Source organism: Macaca thibetana, chromosome 7 (assembly GCF_024542745.1).
Source record: "Macaca thibetana thibetana isolate TM-01 chromosome 7, ASM2454274v1, whole genome shotgun sequence".
Taxonomy (NCBI): Eukaryota; Metazoa; Chordata; class Mammalia; order Primates; family Cercopithecidae; genus Macaca; species Macaca thibetana.
The window spans coordinates 75,408,251-75,434,926 of record NC_065584.1 but is presented as its reverse complement, the minus strand read 5'-3'; the positions used below and the strand labels follow the sequence as shown (position 1 = coordinate 75,434,926).

The 26,676-nt window shown below is 38.6% G+C and overlaps 1 protein-coding gene across 4 annotated transcripts in view; it reads left to right on the top strand.

The window, feature by feature from the left end:
- The window catches only part of AKAP6 (A-kinase anchoring protein 6), a 652,282-nt gene that overhangs the window by 178,980 nt on the left and 446,626 nt on the right, over positions 1 to 26,676 (top strand). The window contains exon 3 of one of the 4 annotated variants that reach the window (XM_050798308.1): positions 13,953 to 14,019. The exons of the other annotated variants lie outside the window; for them this stretch is intronic. The gene's annotated coding sequence lies outside the window, so the exon portion shown is untranslated. The remainder of the gene's footprint in view (positions 1 to 13,952; positions 14,020 to 26,676) is intronic. 4 annotated transcript variants of the gene reach the window in all.

Sequence of the window (26,676 nt, the reverse complement as noted above, 5' to 3'; positions counted from 1 at the left end):
ATTATAATAATACTGAAATATTTAAAGCAAATATTAGATTTTGTTCTAGAATAAACAACTATTATGATGTCATCAAAATGGAAAGTATTGCAAAGGGAAGAAATACACTTTGGCTGAATACATGGAAAATGCTGATGGTATTCATTAAGCATGGAATAATAAGAGGAACAAAATTTCCATCTCCATCCCTTCCCCCGTGAAATATCTTGTGTGTGTTCAGCGCTCCCTTTGAAGTCAATATATGATCTTTGCTTTAATCCATTTTTAAAGCTTCCTTTGAAGTCAGTGGGAGCTCATGCCTGGAAGAGAGAAAAGTGGCTGAGGATTGGGTACCTGCTGGGGAAGAGAGACCAGCCTAATCATCAACAGGAAATAATATTTATTGATTGTCCTCATGTACATCATCTATTAGGCTGCACACCAAAGTGACTTTTAAACTGGTTTGATTTATTTTCTAGTGTTATAAAGCTATTAAGATGACCAAAATCAGTAACTTCTTTTTAGGATAGTGTTTTTTGTTTCAAATACCTGGGGGAAAATAATACCTATAAATGGAAATAATTCTTTTATTTTGACACTCTCACAGACATTTCATCTATGTGAATTTTCTGGATAACTGAAACTAATACTGGACAGTTGAAGAGTCTGGGATTCTTTTCTTTCTTTCTTTTTTTTTTTTTTTTGAGACCGAGTTTCACTCCTGTCGCCCAGGCTAGAGTGCAGTGGTGCGGTCTTGGTTCGCTGCAACCTCCGCCTCCTGGGTTCAAGCAATTCTCGTGCCTCAGCCTCTGGACTTGCTGGGATTACAGGCATGCACCACCACACCTGGCTAATTTTTTTGTATTTTTAGTAGAGACAGGGTTTCACCATGTTGGCCAGGCTGGTCTCAAACTCTTGACCTCAGGTGATCCACCCCCTTGGCCTCCCAAATTGTTGGGATTACAGGCGTGAGCCACCGTGCCTGGCCATGAGTGTAGGATTATTTTCTTCAGTATGAAATTACTTTAGACTACTTAGCTTTTAAAGAAAATCTCATTAACTACTTTGGAGTAAGGTAGAAAGTTATTTCATTGCATCTCGTTTGCTGCTGTCAACTGTCCTCTGTAATACAGGTTCTCTGTTTCTATTCTGCTCTCTTATTTTACATAGAGTTGCCTGAAGAAGAGCCAGGAAGCCTGAGATAGATTTATACCTTTCCATCAGAGTAAAGTATAAAGACTGTTCCTTCTCTCATTTCCTTTTTCTCTTTCCACATCTCGTTCTGCTCCTCACTTCCTGTCCCTCCTCTCCTTGAGCTTCCTGCTTCTTTTCCTTTCCCCTTTGATCCTCTTTAATGATGTCAGCCCCTCCTATGAGAGGGTGTCTCCATCACTGTTTGGTCTGTAGACTTTGGTCATAGGTTTGAGCTCTGTATCTCTGACTGGATCTTGACCTGGATGCCTCTCAGAACCTCAAAGTCAACACTTTAGAACTGAGATCAGCAACTCCTACCAAGAACATTATTTTTAATCTCCATGTATGGCATCACCTTCCATCTAGCTTCCATCTAGCCTGGTAATCTGTGAATTGCCATTGACAATGTCTTCTCCCTATCACTCCACCTCTAATCATGTATCAAACCCTGTCACATCTGCCTTAGAAATTCACAATCAGCCCATCTTTTCCACTCCTCTCTGTCTCTGTCTCATCTAGTCACTTATCACATCTTGGAGATGACCACAGCTGCCTTATCTCTGGCTAATTCCTTATATAAATTTGTCTTTACAATGTTGCAAGTTTTATTCTTCAAATTTGAAGCTCTCCTTGTCGTTCTCAGACTTAAGAAACCTGTTTGTCTCGGCTGAACATCTAAAGACTTTTACTATCTGATTTGAATCTCTAGCTCCTTTTCTGTCCTGTGAGCCTATTGCTCCTGGCATTGAAAATGCACTTGGAAAATGTCTGTGTATCCCTCAAGACTAGAGGGATTATCCTTTCTATGAAGGCTTCCCCAGTGTCTTCAGGCAGTAACTTCCCCTTTTCTGAGTTCCCCACCCCCTGTTCTTTCCTCACTTATAGTACGTGATTGAGCAACCTGTGATAAATTGTTTTTGTGTGTCTCCTGCACCAGAATGAAAGCTCCTAGAGACAACATTTTATAGTTTATTTCTCTCTCAGTCTCCATCCCAGTGCCTATTTCAGATCAGGTACAAACTAGCAAATGCTTGGTGAGTGAATGGAGTAAATGAATGAAGATTTTGAAACGTCTTTTTTAGTTACATTTGGGCTTGAAGTTGTGTTTTATGCTATCAAAGTCAGTGGTTCAGACATTAGTAAAATATTTTAAAACAGACTCTCCCTTCAAGAGGCATTTAGATAGAAAAGTTATCAATTTTCTGCCTCTCATAAGGGAAAGCAATGCCAACACACAGAAGGATAGAAGTGCTGGTCCTTATTGATTTCCCCAAGCCTCTGTACCATCTCCAGAATTATTTGCTGCTAGAGTCACATGAGAAAAGCAACTTGCTACCATTAAAACCACTTGTAGTCAGTTATAGAGAGCAGCCATCTGCTTTAGAACTTCTACTTCTCAAGATTTTTTAGATTTCAGTGAAGATTTCACTTAAGACCCTCTTACAAAAGAGTTTTTTTTTTCTTAGTGTTTTTAGCAGGGCTTATGCATAAAACAAATCTCCAAAGTCTTATTTTTAAAAATGACAATTCAGTGGAAGAAACATGCACTCAAAGCACCTAGTCTATGGTAGGAATAAGACAAATTTAAAGTTACATATTAATAGAAAATATTGGCTGGGCACAGTAGCTCATGCCTGTAATCCCAGCACTTTGTGAGGCTGGTAGGGGCAGATCACTTGAGGCCAGGAGTTCGAGACCAGCCTGGGCAACATGGCAAAACCCTGTTTCTACTAAACATACAAAAAAATTTAGCTGGGCGTGGTGGCACACACCTGTAATCCTAGCTACTCCGGAGGCTGAGGCAGGAGAATTGCTTGAACCCGGGAGGGCAGAGGTTGCAGTGAGCCGAGATTGCACTACCACACTCCAGCCTGGGTGACAGAGTGAGACCCTGTCTCAAAAAAAACAAAAAAACAAAAAGGAAATATCTCCTTATGATATTTATGGAGCTATTCATATTTCCTTATGAAGAGAAACTTGGTTCTAGTTTAGTGAAGTTTCTGGGTAGTGGTAGAGATAGAAAACTATCTTTTGAGTTAATTTAAAACCTAAGTGTGAGCATGTGACTTTATTCAATCATATAAAATAAAAGTATGCTTTGGTTCCATTGTTTGGGCCATTAAAGGAAAGAAAAAGAAATATAAGACTAAGATCTGGAGGTAGAGAAGTGGGGGAACTAGGAGACAGAGTGAAGTTTACATTAGAGGGAAAGGCTGGGAGGAAGAGAAGAGGAGGAAGAGACCAACATCTTCTGCTTTTTTGGCCATTCCTGTAGTTACCCCTATTCCTCCATAAACCTTCTATTTTAGTTCTCTGCTTCATTGTCCCTTCTTTTCTTCTAACTTACCTCATCTGGCCCAAACCCTCCTCTAATGACTTCTGTACCCAAGGCTCCTCAGATTCTTCCTTTGGTTTTTAACCAGTGTCTCTCCTCACCTCCATCCTCAAACCCTCACCTGCCTCAGGTCCAGGGTCCTACTCACTGTATGATCTCGTCTCTTCCCTCTCTTTTCCTAGATGAATGAAAATTTCTGCCTGCTCATCTCCAGTTTGGTGGAGTCCTAACTTACCTTACCTTTGGTGTGTTATTTAACTTTCTAGGCCTCCGTAATCTTATCTGTGAAAAGGGGGTTAGTAGTACCTTACAGGAATGTGAGTCGCCTAGCAGGTCCTTAGCAAACATTGGTTTCACTTTCTGTGTTTTCTTTTTGCTGCTGTTTCCATACCTTCACTTCTCTGCTGATACTAGTGCTTTTCAGTCCTCTCACTAGTTAAGCCATCTGCTGGGAATTTGTCTCTGGAATTCTGCTTGGAGCCTACCCCTCTGTCTGAGAGTAAGGTTTCAGAGGGAGGCTCTGAAATGAGGACATTTCTGTACCAGCATCAGAGTGAGACATCACAGGTTCAAGTCCTGGTCCCACCACGTTCTCACTGTGTGAGCTTTGGGCAGGTTGCACACTGTCTTTGAAGCTTAGCTTCCTCATCTATCATTTGAAGATAATACTGATTTCTACTGCATAGGGTTATAATAAGGATTAAGTGAGCTACTTCACAAAAATGTTTAGTAGAATGTCCAGCACATTGTAAGTGCTCAATAAATGTTAGCTATCATTGGTAGATACTTCAATTTAGAAAATTTGTTGAGTGCTTTGTGCCCAATGACATGATGTCCTTATGTTGCAGCTTCATCTTTTCATCTCAGAAGGAAAAATTGGCAGGATTCAAGTGCAAGTTACAGTGGCATGTCCAGAGAAAATCCTTGAGAGATGCTTGCCGGGTTTTACTGCCTGTGGTAGAGGAAGAGTGTAGAAGTGTATACCGGCTTTGTTTTTCATGGGAAATAAACTGTACCAATAGGAAGAAACTGTGGTACAGGGGAAGGATGCAGTGATTTGGATGTGGTTGCCTGGAGTAGGAGAGATGTGGTAGCAGCTGGGCTGAGGAGAGTGGGCCCGTGAAGGGTGCTGCTGCCACCACCTGCACACTGTTGGTATCTCCACCAGCCTTACCCTCTGGACACTAGCTTCAAAATTCCTAATACCACCAGAGCACTACAACTTTAAAAAAAGTTACTGCTTTAGAAAGATTATGCTTCATTCTAGAATTAGAGATAGAATTTTGATGTTCTAATCAGGAGGACAGATTTTATGTGTGTTTTTTTTTTTTTTTTCTGTCTGAAAAGTAATGAGAGGCTGAAGATGAAACTACTTCAAAATATCAGCAAAATGTTTAGTTGTGTAAAAGAATTGTGTTAAAACAACTTTAAAAGAATATCTTTTATTTAACCATTTGTCAAAAATAGTATATCTTATACTTGCCACTGTAATAGATCAAGGCTTTTTAATAGAAAACAAGACAGGACTGTATGTGTGTGTATTCATCAAGATACCATGTCATTTCCTAATGTAGTCTGAAAAAGTGGGCGAATTATCTTTCAAGGGACTGTATTATCTTCTAGAATGACTGCAGTCTCTGAAACCTATAATGTTTCACATACTCTGAGGCTGACACAAAATGTCTGAATTTGGCCCGTCCCGGAAAATTCAGTATGCTTTCCTGAGTAACATTACAGTGGAGTTATATCATGTGATGTAACACATATAAATTCAACTGGGAGCATTTGGAAAGAAATTTAAATATCATGAGTAATTCTACATATCAGTTTACTCAATGAGCCTAGGCCTGCTCTGGGAGCTCCCTGGGGATGGGAGGCATACATTTGCTTTTCCTTGGCTGATCTCAGTTTTCTTGGGCCTCTCCTTTTGGGAGCATCTCCCTGGACTCAAGGTAATTCTGGTGTTTAAACATGGCTCCTGAGTGCAAGCCAACTTTTTTTGCTTAACTCAAGAAAGGGTCATCATCTGTTCCAATCCTAGAGGAAAACAGTATTATTGAGAGGCCAAGTATCAATCTCTCATGTGGCACTTTGCTAATGGATTTCAAAGTGAGCATCTTTGACCATATTTGCTGCCTTGAGAACTTAAAGTTCTGATGAACACTCCAGTGTTCTCTGCTTTTGCCATTGTGCATGTAACTGACCAGGGGTAGGCTGTTGATGGACTGGTTCATGATGCACAAACGGCCACCAGTAATGTGGTGTACAGTGCTGGAATTAGAAGCACCTGATTAAGAGTTAGCACTCTGCTAACTAAAGGCTTACATTTGGTAAATGCTATGATTGAGCAAAATCCCTTAACTGTTGAAATGAGGCTATAGGCCCAAGATGAAATGAATCTTTGGTCGGTGTGTTCCCTTCTTGCTAGAATAATGGGAGGAGGGCTTTCTTTCTTTACTAGGTTAATTTTCATGATACTGGAGCAATAGGTTAAGTCTCTAGGGTAGAGATTCTGTGTCTTACATTGCCCTAATCTGCGGAGTATTCAGGATGATCTTAATACCACTAGAAAAATTCTCACGAGGGAGTGGGGGCTAAAATGTGGGAAATTCTCAAGTTGCCACCTCATGTTTTGTTGTTGTTGTTTAGTCATCTGAGGAGAGAAGCAAAGGATAGCTGATGATGACTACCTACAAGAAGTCATAGAATCATAGAATTTTGGTAATGGAGGGGACCTCAATCCTATTTCTTGAGTTTTAGAGGAGAAATGATTTGTTTAATACATGACAGTGCTAAGACCAGAACCTCAGTTTCTTAGCCTCGGGCTGGTGTTTACCTGTGCTATTTCAGTGTGTCTGATGCATTGGTTTAATAGGAACTGGTTTATCCTGTTTTGTGGTGGTTCAGCTCCACCCTTCAATGAGTTCCCTGAAAAGAACAAAGTCCACATTATTACTACTTGTTTTGGTTTTAGGGGGCATGATTGTCACTGGCAAGGTGTCAAGTACACATAAATTCTGAAAACATTTTGTGCTTGTATGTGCAGGGGTGGGGAGAGATTAAAATGGGGTCTGTTAGGATGGGTGAAGGGGGTACGGATGATGCCTATAACGAAAGCTCCAGTTGGAAAAATTGATTCAACTTATGGTAATGGGTGCTTATGGAATTAATGTGGTTTTATGAATATTCCATGCTTTGATCTGCTTGGCATTAGGGAGATCTGCAAGGAGCAAATTTGAAATGATAAAAAGCTCTAGACTACTTTTTTTGGTGCTTCACCTGTCATGATGCTGTCGCTGGTCTTGCTTGGACTTCACCTTCAATAAGAAACTCCATCTTGCCTCATGACACTCTGGAAAAAAAAAGGGGTGGCTGTAAGAGACAGTTTTTTTGAGAGGGAAAAGCAGCATCCATTATGCATATTGGAAGCATTTACTTAAATGTTTACTCTGATTCAAGCTTTGAAGCCCCAGAGTGCAGGTCCCATGGCCATAAAAGGAGAGGAATTCTTCCCCTTTATCTTTTGATGGCATTGGTTTGAACAGAGTTCTGTTTTTACTAAGATTGTTATTTTTTGTTTTCAAGTAGATGTCTCTGTTTTTTATTTTTATTTCTTTTTTTTAAATTTCCATACGTTATTGGGGAACAGGTAGTGTTTGGATACATGAGTAAGTTCTTCAGCGGTGATTTGTGAGATTTTGTTGCACCCATCACCCTAGCAGTATACACTGCACCCTATTTGTAGTCTTTTATCCCTCACCTCCTTCCCACCCTTTCCCCCAAGTCCCCAAAGTCCATTGTGTCATTCTTATGCCTTTGCATCCTCATAGCTTTGCACCCACTTATGAGTGAGAACATACGATGTTTTGTTTTCCATTCCTGAGTTACTTCACTTAGAATTATAGCCTCCAATCTCATCCAGGTCGCTGTGAATGCCATTAATTCATTCCTTTTTATGGCTGAGTGGTATTCATCATATATATATGAATACTATATATATCTCTATATATGTAGAGATGTCTCATATCATATATGTGATGATATATGTATTCATATATGATGATATATAGTATTCATCATATATAATGAATATATATATTCATCACATATATATTCATCATATATATCTATATCTATCTACATCTCACAGTTTCTTTATTTGGGTTGGTTTCATGTTTCTACAAAGTATCTTTTTCTTATAATGACTTCTTTTTTTCTGGGTAGATACCAGTAGTGGGACTGCTGGATCAAATAGTAGTTTTACTTTTAGTTCTTTAAGGAGTCTCCACGCTGTTTTTCAGAGTGGTTGTACTAGTTTACATTCCCACCACCAGTGTAGAAGTGTTCCCTGATCACCGCATCCATGCCAGTGTCTATTATTTTTTGATTTTTCAATTATGGCCATTCTAGCAGGAGTAAAGTGGTATCTCATTGTGGTTTTGATTTGCATTTTCCTGATCATTAGTGATGTTGAGCATTTATTCATGTATCTTGGCCATTCGTATGTCTGCTTTTGATAATTGTCTCTTCATATCCTTAGCCCACTTTTTAATAGGATTGTTTCTTTTTTTCTTACTGATTTGTTTGAGTTCATTGTAGATTCTGGATATTAGTCCATGGTCAGACGTATAGATTGTGAAGATTTTTTTTCCCATTCTGTGGGTTGTCTGTTTACTCTGCTGACTGTTTCTTTTGCCATGCAAAAGCTCTTTAGTTTAATTACGTCCCAGCTATTTATCTTTGTTTTTATTGCATTTGCTTTTGGGTTCTTGGTCATGAAATCCTTGCCTAAGCCAATGTCTAGAAGGGTTTTTCTAATGTTATCTTGTAGAATTTTTATAGTTTCAGGTCTTAGATTGAAGTCCTTAATCCATCTTTAGTTGATTTTTGTATAAGGTGAGAGGTGAGGATCCAGTTTCATTCTCCCACTCATGGCTAGCCAATTATCCTGGCACCATTTGTTGAAAAGGGTGTCCTTTCCCCACTTTATGTTTTTGTTTGATTTGTGGAAGATTAATTGGCTGTAAGTATTTGGGTTTATTTATGGATTCTCTATTCTGTTCCATTGGTGTATATGCTGATTTTTATACCAGTACCATGCTGTTTTGGTGACTATGGCCTTAACAGTGTAGTTTGAAATCAGGTAATGTGATGCCTCCAGCTATTGTAAAAGGAGTTGAGTTCTTGAGTTTATTCTCGGCTTGGTCACTGTTGGTGTATAGAAGAGCTGCTGATTTGTGTACATTAATTTTGTATCCGGAAACTGTGCTGAATTCTTTATCAATTGTAGGAACTTTCTGGAGGAGTCTTTAGGGTTTTCTAGACAAACGATCATATCATCAGCAAACAGTGACAGTTTGACTTCCTCTTTGCCAATTTGGATGCTCTTTATTTCTTTCTTTTGTCTGATTGCTCTGGCTAGGACTTCCAGTTCTATGTTGAAGGGAAGTGGTGACAGTAGGCATGTTTGTCTTGTTCCAGTTCTCAGAGGTAATGCTTTCAACTTTTCCCCATTCAGTATTATGTTTGCTGTGGGTTTGTCATCGACAGCTTTTATTATATTTATTAGATTTATCATTTTTATTTTTATTATATTTTATATATTATTGTATTTATAATATATGTATTATATTATTATTATTTATTATATTTATTATATTTTTTAATCGTAAAGGGATGCTGGATTTTGTCGAATGCTTTTTCTGCCTCTATTGAGATGATCATGTGATTTTTGTTTTTAATTCCTGTTTATGTGGTGTATCACATTTATTGACTTGCATATGTTAAACCATCCCTGCATCCCTGGTATGAAACCCACTTGATTATGTTGGATTATCTTTTTGAGATGTTGTTGGATTCAGTTAGCTAGTATTTTGTTAAGGATTGTAGCATCTATGTTCATCAGGGCTATTGGTCTGTAGTTTTTTTGTTTTTTTTTTTTAGTTATGTCTTTTCCTGGTTTTGGTATTAGGGTGATACTGGCTTCACAGAATGATTTAAGGAGGGTTCCCTCTTTTTCTATCTTGCGGAATAGTGTCAAAAGGATTGGTACCAGTTCTTCTTTGAATGTCTGGTAGAATTCTGCTGTGAATCCATCTGGTCCTGGACTTTTTTTGTTGGTAATTTTTAATTACCATTTCAATCTCGCTGCTTGTTATTGGTCTGTTTAGGGTATCTAATTCTTCCTGATTTAAGCTAGGAGGGTTGTAGCTTCTAAGGAATTTATCCATCTCTTCTAGGTTTTCTAGTTTATGTGCATAAAGGTGTTCATAGTAGCCTTGAATGATCTTTTGTATTTCTGTGGTGTCAATTGTAATATCTCCCATTTTGTTTCTTATTGAGTTTATTTGGATTTTCTCTCTTCTTTTCTTGGTTAATCTTGCTAATGATCTATCAATTTTATTTGTTTTCAAAGAACCACTTTTTCGTTTCATTTGTCTTTTGTATTTTTGTTGTTGTTGTTGTTGGTTTGTTTCAATTTCATTTAGTTCTGCTCTGATCTTGGTTATTTCCTTTCTTCTGCTGGGTTTGGGTTTAGTTTGTTCTTGTTTCTCTAGTTCTTTGAGGTGTGACCTTCAGTTGTCTGTTTGTGCTCTTTCAGACGTTTTGATGTAGGTGTTTAGGGCTATGAACTTTCCTTTTAACACTGCCTTTGCTGTGCCCCAGAGGTTTGGTAGGTTGTGTCACTATTGTCGTTCAGTTCAAAGAATTTTTAAATTTTCATCTTGATGTCATTTTTGACCCAATGATCATTCAGGAGCAGGTTATTTAACTTCCATGTATTTGCATGGTTTTGAAGGTTCCTTTTAGAGTTGATTTCCAGTTTTATTCCACTGTGGTCTGAGAAAGAGTGCTTGGTATAATTTCAATTTTCTTAAATTTATTGAGGCTCGTTTTGTGACCTATCATATGGTCTATCTTGGAGAAAGTTCCATGCACTGTTGAATAGAATGTATTTTCTGTGGTTGTTGGATGGAATGTTCTGTATATATCTGTTAAGTCTATTTGTTCCAGGGTATAGTTTAAATCCATTGTTTCTTTGTTGGCTTTCTGTCTTGATGACCTGTCTAATACTGTCAGTGGAATACTGAAGTACCCCACTATTACTGTGTTGCTGTCTATCTCATTTCTTAGGTCTATTAGTAATTGTTTTATAAATTTGGGAGCTCCAGTGTTAGGTGCATATGTGTTTAGGATTGTGATATAAAGGCCTTTTATCATTATATAATGTCCCTCTTTGTCTTTTTTTAACTGCTGTTGCTTTAAAGTTTATTTTGTCTGATACAAGAATAGCTACTCCTACTTGCTTTTGGTGTCCATTTGCCTGAAATGTCTTTTTCCACCTCTTTACCTTAAGTTTGTGCGAGTCCTTATGTGTTAGGTGAGTCTCTTGAAGGCAGCAGATTGTTGGTTGGTGAATTCTTACCCAATCTTCAATTCTGTGTCTTTTAAGTGGAGCATTTAGGCAATTTGCATTCAGTGTTAGTATTGAGATGTGAGGCACCATTCTATTCATCCTGCTATTTGTTGCCTGTATACCTTTTTTTTTTTTTTAAATTATATTTTTGTTTTATAGGTCCTGTGAGATTTATGCTTTAAAGAGGTTCTTTTTTGCTGTGTTTCCAGGATTTGTTTCAAGATTTGGAGCTCCTTTTAGCAGTTCTTGTAGTGGTGGTTGGTATTGGTGAATTCTCTCAGCATTTGTTTGTCTGAAAACGACTGTATCTTTCCTTCATATATGAAGCTTAGTTTCACTGGATATAAAATTTTTGGCTGATAATTGTTTTGTTTGAGGAGGCTGAAGATAGGGCCCCCATCCCTTCTAGCTTGTAGGGTTTCTGCTGGTAAGTCTGCTGTTAATCTGATAGGTTTTCCTTTAGAGGTTACCTGGTGCTTTTGTCTCACAGCTCTTAAGATTCTTTCCTTTGTCTTAACTTTAGATAACCTGAAGACAGTGTACCTAGGCAATAATCTTTTTGCGATGAATTTCCCATGTGTTCTTTATGCTTATTGTATTTGGATGTGTGAGTCTTTAGCAAGGCCAGGGAAGCTTTTCTTGATTATTCCCCCAAATATGTTTTCCAAACTTTTAGATTTCTCTTCTTTCTCAGGAACATCAATTATTCTTAGGTTTGGTCGTTTAACATAATCCCAGACTTCTTGGAGGCTTTGTTCAGATTTTCTTATTCTTTTTTCTTTTTCTTTGTTCGATTGAGTTAGTTCGAATACCTTGTCTTCGAGCCCTGAATTTCTTTCTTCCATTTGTTCAATTATGTTGCTGAGACTTTCCAGAGCATTTTGCATTTCTAGAAGTGTGTTCATTGTTTCCTGAAGTTTTGATTGTCTCTTATTTATGGTATATATTTTCTTGAATATTTCTCCCTTCACTTCTTGTAGCATTTTTTGGATTTCCTTACATTGAGCTTCACCTTTCTCTGGTGCCTCCCTGATTAGCTTAATAACTAACCTCCTGCATTCTTTTTCAGGTAAATCAGGGATATCTTTTTGATTTGGGTCCATTGCTGGTGAGCTAGTGTGATTTTTTTGGAGGTGTTAAAGAACTTTGTTTAGTCATATTGCTGGAGTTGGTTTTCTGGTTCATTCTCATTTGAGTAGGGTCTGTCAGAGGGAAGGTCTAGGGCTGAAGGCTGTTGTTCAGATTATTTTGTCCCACAGTGTGTTCCCTTGATGTAGTACTCTCTCCCTTTTCCTATGAATGTGGCTTCCTGAGAACTGAGTTGTAGTGAGTGTTATCTCTCTTCTGGATCTAGCCAGCCAGCAAGTCTACCAGGTTCTGGGCTGGTACTGGGGGTTGTCTGCACAGAGCCCTGTGATGTGAACCATCTGTGGGTCTCTCAGCTGTAGATACCAGCACAGTATTTGAGGTGTCTCCTGGATCCTGCAGGAGCAATCTGTTTCCTTCAGGAGGTCTGTGGGTCCTCTCAGGTTTCCTGATTTATTCCTGAAGTTGTTCTGGAGCAAAAATTCATGACGCAAGCCTCCATATGCTGCTCTGTCCATCCAAGTCAGAGCTGCAATCTAGTCCTGCCTCCTGTCTGCCATGATTCCCCCAAGAATCTAGTTGTCTCTGTTTTTTAAATGTTGCATTTGCTGCTAATGTAGCATGTGCCACACCCAGCAGGAAAATATCTTATTTAGGTACCAGTGCAGGCTGCTTCCCTGTAATATGGGTATAGGACCTACAGTTGTTCCCTGAGACCCAGATGTCACTTCTCAATGACACACGACCAGGTGCTTTGATAGAAACTTTGTTAAAAGCAGTTGAGGGATTAAGTGCAAAGAACCTCAGGTTGCTCAATGTCAGCTTAAAGCAAATGGAAGATAACATGCAATAGCATTCTCATATTCAACTTCCAGTGCCTCCTGATTTGGAAGTTGCAAAATTCCTTGGCTGGAGTGTCTCTGCTCTTGTCTTATTTAGATGTTTTTCTCTGATGTCTTGGTCTTGAGTCTTCAGCTTTTTCCCCTCCCAGGCTTTTATTACCAACTGGGAAATCTCGCAGTGTCTTCAACAGCAGTAGCTGGAAGTTCATATCCTTTTTGCTCTAGTTATCTCTGCTCCTACATGTTTCTGAACAAATATGTGAAAATCCAGCATATTAAGAGGTTTGCTTTCCTTCAAAGCATATTCTTCAGAATCAGCTCTTCCCTGACCATTGGGCAATTGAGAGCAGCTCTATGGTCCACCTGGACTCTGGCTGGGTGGTTTCTCATGGTTAACACCATCCTCCTTGGTGCTGTTGTGGTGATAGTGAGTTCTCTTGAGATCTGGTTGTTTGATGAAAGTGTGTGGAACCTCTAACCTCACTGCCTTGCTTCGGTTCTGGCCATGTAAGATGTGCCTGCTTACCCCTTCGCATCTTCTGCCGTGATTGTAAGTTTACTGATGCTCCCCAGAAGCACAAGCCACTATGTTTCTTGTACAGCCTGTAGAACTATGAACCAATTAAAGCTCTTTTCTTTATATATTACCCAGTCTCAGGTATTTCTTTATGGCAGTGTGAGAATAGACTAATATGGGAGGGAAAAAGTAGAGGGGAATGGAAATAGAGAAGATATGAAGTGGGAGTGACTCTCATCTTAATATTTCGTTTTATATACTTCTGACTTTTAGAACCATGTTAACCACTTACTTAAAAAAATCATCCAGGATGTGGGGAAAACCAAAGTGGAAAACCACTAGTAATAAATGAACCTAACTATTACACATATAACAACAGTGAATGGGATAGTGAAGGAAATAATTAAGCAACTTTGGAAAACAGTTTTTGATTATATATTACAAGGTGAAGAATTGCACACAATGTTTAGTTAATAGCTTGTTTTTCACAGGGTTAGCAATTTTGAAATTATGTGTCCTTTATAGCAATTAAGTAAATATATTGCAGTAAATAATATAATGAAAACTGTTTCTCATTGTCAGAGGAAGAAAGTACAAATAAGGGAAGAAGGAAGGCTGGAATGACCTCTGTGGTGGATTAGAATTGGAGGTATGAATATGAACTCATGGTTTCTAATATATATGCACAAATATAAAGAAATAGATACTAATGCTTATGTATGCATGGCTTTAGTATACATACATATATTTTCCAGTTCTGTCCACTGAGAGTCCTAGAAACAGTGAAAGCCCAGTAGCCATGAGCACTCCTAGCTCAGATCTTGGTTTCTAAATACCTTTTCCAAATAAAGGGAACTTCAGCTCCTCAGAGAAATGGCTGATTCCAGGACTGAGGCTGAGAAAGTATAAGATGACCTAAAGCATCTTATTACACCAGAAACTATGGCTGTGCTCAAGAAATGATTGGGATATGTCAAGTTGATATAGGAGCCCAGTTAAAAGAGCAACTGCTGGCCAAATTGAAAACAAATTTGAGCAACAAAATAAGTTATGATAGTAATGAATTAGAATTCATAGACTGAAATAAATATCCATGAGTTCATAGGGTTAAAATTAATAAATAAACTGGGAGAATGGAGATCTCTTCTTACAGTAGAACTCTAACGAATGTATCAGAAATTATGGAAATAGAAAAATCACCATTTATTATTTTTTAATTTTTAATTTTTTTCTTTTGTACATTACCCTCAAAACTGCCAACCATTTATTAAATACTATAATAATAATAGTTATAGGCAAGAATCATCACTGGATGCTAAAACAATTGGACAAAAGTATTTGCATGATCTCAAAATATAGCTCTACAAAGTGCCTAGCAATTTCAAAGAGAAATATAGTAACTTTATATTGGATAAGCCTGGCTGACACCCCATAACCAAGTGGCCAAAGTTAACATTATCAATATTGAGACATATGGACATGTTTGCCTTGATAAACTGAAAATGGTATATAATATCATTAAATGATAGTCTTGCCGAAAATGCATAACCTGATTTTCATCATGAGCAAAGATCAAACAAACTCAAATAGAGGAACATTCTATAAAATAACAGGCTGGTGCACTTCAAAACTGTCATGGTCATGAAAGACAAAGACTGAAGAACTGTCTTGGACTGGGGCAGACTAAGGAGGCATCACAAATAAATGCAGGGAATGACCCTGAATAGATCCTAGACCAGAAAAAGCTCATTAGTAGGACAAATGGCAAAATTTGAATAAGATTTGTAGATGAGTTCATAATATTTCATCGGTGTTTATTTTCTGGTTTTGACAAGTACTGTGGTTGTATAAGATGTTGCATTCAGGGAAGCTAGGTGGAGAGTTTACTGGACTTTCTTGTACTATTTTGAAACTCTTTTGTAACTCAAAATGAAAAGTTAAAATTTAAAAAAATTAAGAAGAAAAATTATAATGGGGGGAGATTTAAGGCCAAATACGGGTTCTAGTTATCTTCTTGGCTATTATTATTTTTAGACATGATCGATAATAATAAAAAGAGAAGAAATTACTCTTATTCTAAAGAGATACATACATTTGTAAACACTTCAGGCTTGTCACGTATTTAAAGTTATTTGTTTTAATTCTAACTGGCAAATTTGAATATAAGTAAATAATATAATTGGGGTAGAAATTGAAAGAAATGAAAAGAAATCACACGGCAAATTTTGACCTTCAACTTGGTTCCCCTAACTTTAATTATGATGTATTTAAAATCAGTAATAATCATCAAATGCTCTCACCTACAGAGTCATGTTAAATGATTATATATAATATAGTGCATGAATTCTGACTTTTTGAATATGAAATTTCTTAAAATTTCATTGAAGTGAGATCTGAGTAGATCATTAAATTGAAAGCTATTTGGTAGTTCTCTTTCAGGAGGAGTTTTTCTGATGCTCTTCTTCCAAGGGACATTTTCTGCTACCATCATCAATAAAATTGATTGAACATTCATGATGTGTTGAGTGTCACTCACAAGAGATATGTTCTCTGATTGCTTAAGGCAAATGCTTTATGCTTTCAAAGATTTAAGATTCCAAAGGAGCCTGGCAAGTATGATTATAACTCTAGGGAGATAAAAGTCCAAAACTGGGACCATGGGGTGGAGTAGAGTATGACCTGTGGTCTTGTACTTCTACAGGGTGAGATGGAACATCGGTGTCAGAGTCTCAAAAAGAATAGAATAAAATATGTGGGGACGCTGATGCACATGACAAATAGACCAAAGAACAATCAAGGTTACCTACTCTTAGAGAAATTTATATTCACATCAGATGGTAGTTCTCTTTCCCTTTCTCTTCCCTATACCTAAATATACACACACATGTATAGACACTCATACAGTTACTTCTGAACTTGGCTATGCTGCATTTGCTTGTTGCATGTGTCTGTTTTTACTGGAGTGACCTTTGGTTCCTTTCCTAGTCAACGAAAACATGTAGTTTTACCTTGATTTTTGGTTATATCATTAAGATAGAGAAGTAGTTCCTGACTTGTAGCTATGGGTTTATTTTTATATTAAGGGCTATATATTTGCCATTCTTAGAAACTAAAGGAAAAGGAGGAAAATATCTCTGCAAAATTGTGGGGCAAAACAAATTGTGCGTGTAAAAAATTGTGTCTGCTAAATAGCATCACTGAGTGGATCCTGAAACATTTCAGGGCCACCTTGGTTTCCTTTTTAGGGGCCTTGGTTACCACAATTTAGGAGTTGACTTCAGGAATTAAGTAGTAATATGGCATTATCCCAGAGCTGCACTCCTAGCCTTTTCCAACTGGGCCTTTAGACCCTGCTCATTCCCATGTATACAATAATAGGAAACCCAGGAATATGTTCAGTTCCAAGCAGGCTAAATATAACTCCATCTTCTTTCTCTTTCACTTCTGAAAGCACATGAGAATGCAGAGGATAATAACAAGATTATAGTGACAACCTTGAACTGCTCTAAGTTATTAATAATCTAAGTATTTTCAGAACCTGCTCTGAATTATTTGTATAATATATTCTAGCACTTTGTCATTAGTTGCAAGTTACTTTCAACACATCCCATAACAGATAGATACAGCCGGTGAGTCCCCACAAGAAAGTGGAACATCCTGCTCTGGGACAGTTCCCCTGCTTTGTTATCCTGAAGTAATCTTATGTTGTCTATGCCTTGTTTTCTATGTTGATTTCTAAGGATTATCTATACACTTACACTTATTTTTCCCCCTATTTATCCCTCAAAACTTTCCTGGGTTATCACCTCCATCCCTTATACCTCAGATGGAGTTCATTACTTTTGTAACATATATATAGTGTGGGCATACTTCTATTGTCCACTGCATATTGCATTATGTCCATTTGTTCATGTGTCTGTCCCTACTACTCTGTGAGTCCTAGAGATGAGGACCCACTGTTATTTATCATTATATATCCTTTGTTTAACACTGTGCCTGGATTAGAATTGCTGCTATACTTAATGTCTGGTAATCTGTGGAAATAGTTCTAGGATACATTATTTGTGAGAGAAATATGTCATTAATGATCTATAATGTGTGTGTATATATATATATCAGTGAAGAAATGATCAAAAGACTGCTACTATTTAATATAAAATTAAATTGTTTCGGGTGGGAGAAGAGGGAGAATGATGGGAGGAGAAAGAAAAAGGAAATAGTTTTTCCTTTTCACTTACCTGAGTTTGCTTGTGAAATATGATAAATTTCACTCCAGACTGATTGCAATTCAATGCTGAGGGGTTTGTGGTCATGACTTGCCAGCCTCATGGTGTTTAGCTTTCACTGCCATGTCAAGAGCAGATGACTTCGTTTCCTAAAAGCATGTTCTTGGAAACTCATAAAGACACTCATTAACTTTGGGGTTGTCTACCTATCAGTCATTCCTCCTTTCTCCTTCCTAACTGAACCCTGACTTTCTTTTGCCATCTACCCTATTTCTACATGGAGCATGTGTCTCTGTGGGTGGATTCCACCCCTGGATGCAGGTATGGACCTGATTGATCAATCCCATCCTTCCTGCCAGTGATCAGTTCAAGAATGTGTATGTGCTGCAGTTTGGGCTAGTGATAAAACAGGAAAGGAAATGTGTATTGGGGAATTCTAGGAAAGTTTTCCCTTATCTTTTGGGAGTTTCCAGAAGTAGGCTCTCTCTGTCTTTCTCTGGAGGCTTTTGTATGCAGATGTGAGACTGAACTGCTGTTGCCAACTCACAGGGAGCCTGAGGATGAAGTTAACCCTCAGAAGAGGGCAGAATTAATGGAATTTGGGGGAAATCAAACCATGGCTGGTAGATTAGGTCAACCATAGAACCCGCCCTTATGCTAGTTTTCCAGTTACATGAGTCAATAAATGTTCTCACTTTTTAAGCTAGTTTGATAAGCGTCTGCTGTGACTTGCAGCCTAAAGTGTTCTAACTTGTTAAAAAACACACACACAAACAAAAACACTTCTCTAATGTTGAATAGGTGGAAAGTGGAAACTAGGGCCAGTGAAAGACAATTTGGCAGGTAGGAGAACAAAAAAGTAGTTTCCTTAGACCAGAGCTTATTGAAACACAAATTGCTGGGACTCAGTCCCAGAGCTTCCAATTCAGTAGCTCTGGAGAAGGCCTGAGAATTTGCACCTTTAAAAAGTTCCACAATGGTGCTGTTGCTACTGGTCCAAGGACCACACTTTGAGAACCACTACCTTAGACTTCCAAGCATGCTGCCTTTTATGCCAGGATAGCCAAGAGTGGTGGGCAGGGCCATGGTGCCAAGAAGTGAACTCTGGCTGTTCATTGGAAGAGCCATGGAGCCCCTCAAAGCAGGTTGAGCAGGTTGAGCCCCTCAAAGCATAATGGTACAGAAGTTATCAAAACACTTTTTATTGTCTTTTTTTTTTTTTTTGAGATGGGGTCTCACTTTGTCGCCCAGGCTGGAGTGCAGTAGTGTGATCTCGGTTCACTGCAGTCTCCGCCTCCCAGGTTCAAGTGATCTTCCCACCTCAGCCTTCTGAGTAGCTGGGACTACATGTGCTTGCCACTGTTCCTGGCTAAACTTTTTATTGTCTTCTTAAACTGTAAATTCCATGAGGAGAGAGCATATGACTTGAATATCTTTATTCCTCATTGGATTTAACACACACTTCTAAGCATACTGTAGGCACTCAGTAATACAGAATTAACTCACTGGAAATAATTCTTGGTTAACTCACTGGAAAGAAAGCAATATTTGCCAAATTTTGTGGCTGGATGTTTTAAGGCAAGGGTAGGTACAATATAAGGAAGGCCAAAACTAGCCCAGGATGATGATTATGTAAATAAGAATTCACCTCCTTGCTAAGAAGTTCCAGCAACTTTTCCTTTAGGGAAAATGCAACACTTAGGTCTCATCTTTGAAACCTTTGGCTTTTGCTCTGAAAACCTGTCATCACCTATCTCTTTTTACTTTTCATACTAACCACAAAATAAATCTCTGATAGTACTGTACTAGTCTGTCAATGTTGCTTTTCCTTCAAGTATTTACTCCCTCTGTGGACACATCAACTCCAAGATTACAATCAGGGAAACACTCCTGTGTTTCAGATGAATAACAAACTATCACTCTGTAAGAGAAGAGAACTCCCTCTGCCCTTTATGTAGTTTGCATTCAGACAAATAACTGTTTCTTAAATGAGAAACATAATTGGTATTGTACAAGGGCTGGGAGTGCTCCCATGCTTTCTTCCAAGCAGCAAATAGTGGCCCCAGATGCAGTGAGGCTCTGCCTCTGATTTGTAATGGAAGGAAATCGGCAGGTGTGGGGACTTCTCCCTGGCTGGAAGGATCTGCTTCCTCCAAGCCTCTGTTTAAATCAGGTGTTTGTTTACCTTGAGGCAGGGTCAGACAAGGGCTTCTTGGCTTTACCACTCTTTGCATTTCTTTTAATATCAGGTTTTGCCAAGTGATTCATACATGCTGGAAATGTAGAGAGGAATCTAAAGGAGTGGCATTTCCCTTAGCCAGGAATGGATTAAGACAGAAACATCAAATGTGATGGATGTGGTTAGACACATCCCTGTCCTTTCCAGTCATCCCACACCATGTACTGAGGCCTCTCCCATGGTTCCAGGCTTCTCCTGGGTCTAGCCAGCAGAAGGGGAGGGGACAGTCTCTGTAAATATGTAAATACACAATAATTGTCAAACTGTAGGCCTTTATAGTGGCATTTCTCCAATAATATAATTGAGTTTTGATTTGGAGCAAATTGATGGTACTCTTTGCACACTATATATTTGCCCTTTTCCTTCCTTCCTTCCTTCCTTCCTTCCTTCCTTCCTTCCTTCCTTCTTTCCTTCCTTCCTTCCTTCCTTCCTTCCTTCCTTCTCCTTCCTTCCTTCCTTCCTTCCTTCCTTCCTTCCTTCTTTCCTTCTTCCTGTCCTGTCCTGTCCTGTCTTTGTCTTTGTCCAGACAGAGTCTTGCTCTGTCGCCCAGGCTGGAGTGCACTGATGCAATCTCGGCTCATTGCAACCTCGGCCTCCCAGGTTCAAGCAATTCTGCCTCAGCCTCCCGAGTAGCTGGGACTACAGGTACATGGCACCATGCCTGGCCAAGTTCTTTTGTATTTTAGTAGAGATGGGGTTTCACTATGTTGCCCAGGCTGGTCTTGAACTCCTGAGCTTAGGCAATCCAACCACCTTGGCCTCCCAAAGTGTTAGGATTGCAGGCATGAGCCACTGCGCCTGGCCTGCCCTTATATTTCTACAAGTTACTAGAAATAAATTTTAAATGAAACACTTCTTATTTAGGGAGTCAGAGCAAAAACTACAATAAATTTGATTAAGAAGACTCACTCAAATATACAGAGGTATGAGTTTAATATGGTGCTTCTGAAAGATTGGACTTTGTTATGAAGTATCATAAAATGTAACTATTAAGCTGAGAGGTTAAAACATGATAAAGAGGTTCTGCAGATCAAGAGATTTCACAAAGCTTTTTCTCAAATGCTCTCCCCATACTCTCAAAAATATCATCAGCAGTAATTTAACTGTCATCCAGTGTCTTGTCACATTACAGGAGAGATGGGGATAAATCTTTTCATATCTTTGTAGGAGTACGCATTGGATACCACCTCAAGCGGGGCCTTCTGGGGACTCCCCACCTAAATACCCAAATTATAGGACACTTTACAAAGTGTTGAGAATAACCTCAAGCTTCCTCAGGTTCTCTGACAACTTCTCTTCCAGCCCAGGCTGATTTCTTGTTGAGGTCATACATTTCTTGTTGAGGATGATAGAAGCTGGATATTTCCCTTTTGTATCTCTTTTAAATCTGCTTGGTTCTTTTTAAAAAATAGTATCTTATTCCTTTCTCCTGTTTTTAATTCCCTGTTTTACTTATAAAAATAGTTTAAAACCAGCTTGTTTTACAGCCCTTCCTGATAATTCTATTATGCTGTTCATATTTTGCTGTTTTCTGCTGAGCCTTGATTAGGGAGCTGTGTTTCCCCAGGTGTTTTGTGAGTTAGGGTTGCAAGCTTTTGTTATCTGTGAGAATCCTGTGTGACCTTATTTGAGAATGTGTTTTTACCAAGAGGCTTCTTGTTTTCTTCTGCCAGAACCTCAGCAATGATATCTGGGAATCCATTTTTATGTTAATTTATCTGCAGGGTTTACCTGCCTTTGTAGTAGTGTAAATCTGTATCTCAAACCCACATGAAGGCAGGCCTGTGGTTATAAATTCTCAGGGGAAATTTTTTTCCCTTCACCCAGAGCTCAGCCTGAGATAGAGGAGGTTCCTTGTTGCTTACTTCTGTGGGTGGATTTTTTTTTCCAGTCCACTTGTTTTCAGAGGATATAGACCTCTAGGGTCCTGGTTCAACATAAGAATCTCAGTTTTATCACCCTACCTTTTGGCCACTCTGTCATTTACACACAAGACTCTTTGTTACTTAGATTGGCAGTGACATTTAGAATTACAAAAGTTTGAGTCCTTGTTTTTCAGATTTCTCTTTGTTTTGGGACTTTGAGGGTTTCATTTTTCATTCCTGAGAGTTTATATATTTAAAAAATTGTCAATTATATTTTATGCAGCATTTCCAGGTGTTTGGTGGCAGGCGTATTTCAAGATATTTAGTCTACTTTTAGCAAGAAAAAAAAAAGGAAGAGAGTAAGCATTCATAAATGTCATAAATGCTAGTCAAAAGTGACTGGTTATTTTAATAGTTGTGTTCTTCCTAATTCCTGTCTCCTTGACCAGTGTCCTCATTGTGGTTGAGAATCCAACATCCATTCCACTCTGCTCCAAACCAATGGTTCACAAACTTAAGTGCATCTGAATCTCTTGGAATTCTTATTAAAACACAGATGGCTGTGCTGCTGTGCTTCATCTGTAGAGATTCTGATCCAGTAAGTCTGGAGTGGGTCCTAATAGTTTGCATTTTTCTCAAGTGCTGCTGGTGGCCTGGGGACCACAATATAAGAATCAGTCATGATAATCCTATTCTTTCCATTTGAGACTAGTTTAGGAATGGGCATATGATCTAAATCTACCAGAAGGGATGAGGGGAAGTCTGCTGGGGGCTTCCAGGAAAGGTTACCTCAATCCTGAGAAAAAGGCCTAGGAAAAAATGGTTCTGTTTTCCTCTGGGCATTGTCATGTAAGGGCATGATGCCTAGAACTATCACAGGCCTCTTACCTTCCTTGTGAGTATGAAGCTAATCCAGGAGAATCTCAGGGCAGCAGAGAAGGAATCCTGATAGCTCTTACTTGGCTAGGTCCTGCCCTACTTCTGTTATTTCATTATGTGAGATACTCCATAATTAGAAAAAAAAATTAAAATTTGAAACGAGTCAGGGTTTTCTGGTTACCTGCAGCCCCAAAGATTCTAAGTGGTACAGCTATCATATGGGTATGTTGAGTCTTATTACCTGCCACCCCCAGCTACAGAGTGAAAAAGTTAGTTCATTTCAAATTATGTTTTTTGTTTCTTCTTTTGAACTACTGATTTTCTGTGACACTTTTTTTCTCCACTTTACCCCACCACGCACACAGTCTCACCCAGCCCTCTGGGAATATGCTGTAACATTTCAAAACTGTAAATCTCTTGAAGGGAGGCAGCTACTCCAAACTTGCATCTCACTTCCACATGTGGGACTGCAGGATCCATTTCTAGTTGAATGCATGATGACAGTTTTACAGGAAGTCTTCTTCCTTGTATTCCCTTTTTATATATTGCTGTTTTCTGGCAGCCCTAGCTAATTAATAACTTAATCTGTCTCTCTTTAGACTTCAGTTCTAATTTTTAGAATTTCCCAATCAAGTCAACATTGATTTTATTGGAATTTCAAATATACCCTGCCCTACTGTGTTGTATTTTTGCTGGAAAGAATTGTAGCAGGAATCAAGCCTCATGATGCAAATGCCTGAATCCTGAATTGTGACCAGGATTGCAAAGAAAATAAAAATGTAGCTCTCAAGGGAGTTGAACTAGCTTAGCACCTCCACGTGGAATCTCAGAATGAGAACAGTGATTTTTTTCCCCTCTTCTTCTGTTTAATCCTAGTTTGGACAGCTCTTTATTCAGAACATCAAGGACTGTTGACAGTTGAATAAAAAGGGTGGAGGCTCATGGGATTGTTAATGAGATACAAAGCCACCTTGAAATAAAAATAAATTTCTCTCTGTTGGCTCCTCTGGCCATGGAGAGGTGAGTTAAGAACCTCAAACCGATTTCTATTGACAAGTATTCTTATCATGGTAAACAGCGCAATGCACATTTTTGTTGACTTCTGAGAAAGAAGGCCAAGGGCTTCCAATTGTGTGATATCTTCCCAGCAGATAGCTGGGCTAAGGTAAACAAATTGCACTGATGTGGCATGAGGCACACTATCTGGTCAGAGAATAAAGTTCCTAGTTATAGTTAACATACAGCATTTTTCATAAAATTAAATTTTCAGCCCACAAATTCAGGCAATATCAAATGCTTTTTCTTACTTTCTCTCCAATCCTAATAATTTATCTAGACCAGTTCATAGTTCATGCCCTCTTTTGAAGCCTTGCCTGACAACTCAAGCTAGAAATGATATTTCTTTTGAGTGCCTGGAGAACTAGTGTCCCTATTCTTGTCTTATTTTGCAAACTTGACTATACAGCTCTTTGAAGGCAGGAATTATATAATATCTTTTCTTGTATTATCCACACAAGGTCCACTACAGTGTTTTGCACATAGTAGTTGCTCAGTAAATGTTGGTTGGTTGGTTGATTCTTTTTTGTTTGTTTGTTTTTGAGACAGATCTTTGCTCTGTTGCCTAGACCGGAGTACAGTGGCGTGCTCTTGGCTCACTGCAACTTGTGCTTCCTGGGCTCAAGTGATTATCCTGCCTCAGCCTCCTGAGTAGCTGGGACTACAGGCACATGCCACCACACCTGGCTAATGTTTGTGTTTTTAGTAGAGATGGGTTTTCACCATGTTGGCCAGACTGGTCTAGAACTCCTGACCTCAAGTGATCTGCCCACCTTGGCCTCCCAAAGTGCTGGGATTATAGGTGTGAGCCACTGAGCTCGGCTGGTTGGTTGATTTTTTATTTCTGTGAAGTATACAACACTGTAGACTTAGAAATCATCTAAGAAGAGGGTTTTCTCACATAGAGCCTGTGGATGCACATCAAGCCTTCTGGAAATTTATTGAAATTAAATGCAAAGTAGACATTTTCTTGGGAGAGGGACCATAGCTGTCAACAGAATCACAAAGGGGTTCTTGATTCATTTCCAAGTGAGGAGAATTACTGAACTAGGCTATTCATTTTCTTTTCTTCTTGACAAAACTATTAGTAGGTCTCCAGATGTTGATGATACTGTCATGACTTCACAAATATAGCAGTAAGAGTTCTCTTGGGGATACCTCAGTTCCCATTTTTAACCGTTGTTCCTGAAAGAGAAACGGAGATTAAATTGAATTCATGTGCTGTGATTAGACTGATTGTATTTTTTAAATTGCACACCAATTAAAAGGACTGTGTTCTCAAGTTCTGGTAGAGACAGTATATCATGGTAGTTAGATGTATGAACTCAGAGCCAAGCCTGTGCTTGTATCTCAGCTCTGTTACTTACTAGCTGTGTGACCTTTGGCAAATTACTTAAACCTTCCCAGTCTCAGTTTCTTCGTCTGTAAGATGAAAATAGTTATAGTGATCTACCTTTCAGGGTTGCTCTGAGGATTAAATGAATCAATGCATGAAAAACATTTAAAACAGTGATTTGCACACATATTAACAGTAAACATAATGTGTTAGCTATTAATATTGCTGATGCTTTTGTTGTTGTTCGACTCTAGCTCTCATTTTCATGAATACAGATTAACCATGGTAATTGTATCTTCTGCAGCCCTTCTCACCACCAAATTCTCTTCTGGGTCATCACATTGAGGTCAGATCAGATTGTTGAATTATTTTGCAGAAATTATGTGTTTTTATTGTGTGCTAGGTATAATTCTAAGTTTTCTTGCTTGAGTTTGCTTGGCATTTTGAAATCAAGTTCTCACACTCTGAGGGTATTTAAGTCATTTAAAGATTACCAGGCTAGAGAATCAAGATCCTTTGAATTTCAGTGAATGTACTTTTTTATCCCATGAAATATTTTTTTTGAAAAATATTAATAAAAATATTCTTTATTCTAAGAAGAACTTTTAGTTGAGTCTTTTAGTCATCTTTACAGTTGTAGTTAACTTGGAAAAGGATAAAATGAAATGCAAAGGATTCCGACAGATTGAAGTCAGTACTGCCTGGAATTAATTCTTTCCATTAGCTTTAAGATTAACCCCTTTAAAATGATGAAAGGTTTTGATTAATCCTAGAATTTTTAATCCCCATCTTTGGGAGAAGCAGAAAAAATACTGAAGTGATTTTTGTAGGGGGAGGGCTTATGTTAAATGAGGCAGTTTGTCAGATTTTACTTTTATGAGTTGACTGGCAAGCATTTGAGAAGGGAGGGTGTTTTTTAGAAGGCTGTGCTGCAGCAGATTCCTCAGCTAAGTACCCATCCTGTGATATTTCCCCCACTTTTCCCTGATCAGTGAAATTGCAATTAAACAACTAATATCAACTGCTCCATTTCCATGATCTTCAGAGCCTATGGAATTAGAATTGCATATTTAAGGAGGAGAAAATTTTCCACTTGATGTCTAGGATAATGAACAGTGATAGAAATTGGGGTTATGAGGAGTCAGGATATATATATTAGTCAGAATGTCAGCAGGCAATAGTTGATACCTGAAAATTGGGTAATTTTCAGAGTTAACACTAAATTTATAAAGGTGTGGGCAGGGTATAGGAAAAGTACAAAGGGTAGTGCAGTATTCTTAGGCTAGTAAGATGAGGGCAGTGTCTTTCCATCCCTGGGTCTGAACTGGCAAGACAGACAGGCAAGCAATAACTATATTCCAAGAAGGGAAGGAGGGAGGGTGGAAGAGAGAAGAGTGAGAAGGTTGAGAACTAGTCGTGTGGGGAAGGCCTCTGATGAGAGCTGTGACCTCTGGTCTAAGTCAAAGTATGTTGGCAAACTAGAAGAAGGCTTCAGGGAGAGGAAGGGATAAATGCCCTAACCTCACTCTTCTCTTTTCCTGATCTCAAGCCAGTGGTCCTGTATGAACCCAATACAAGCCAGAGGGCAGAGGGCAGAACTTGCAGCAAATGTCATTCTGGGATCATTTTGTACCATACTTTATTCATGTTCTCTTTCCCTGGATGCCTCCAACTCTCACCCAAGTGCTTACATGTATGTGCCTTC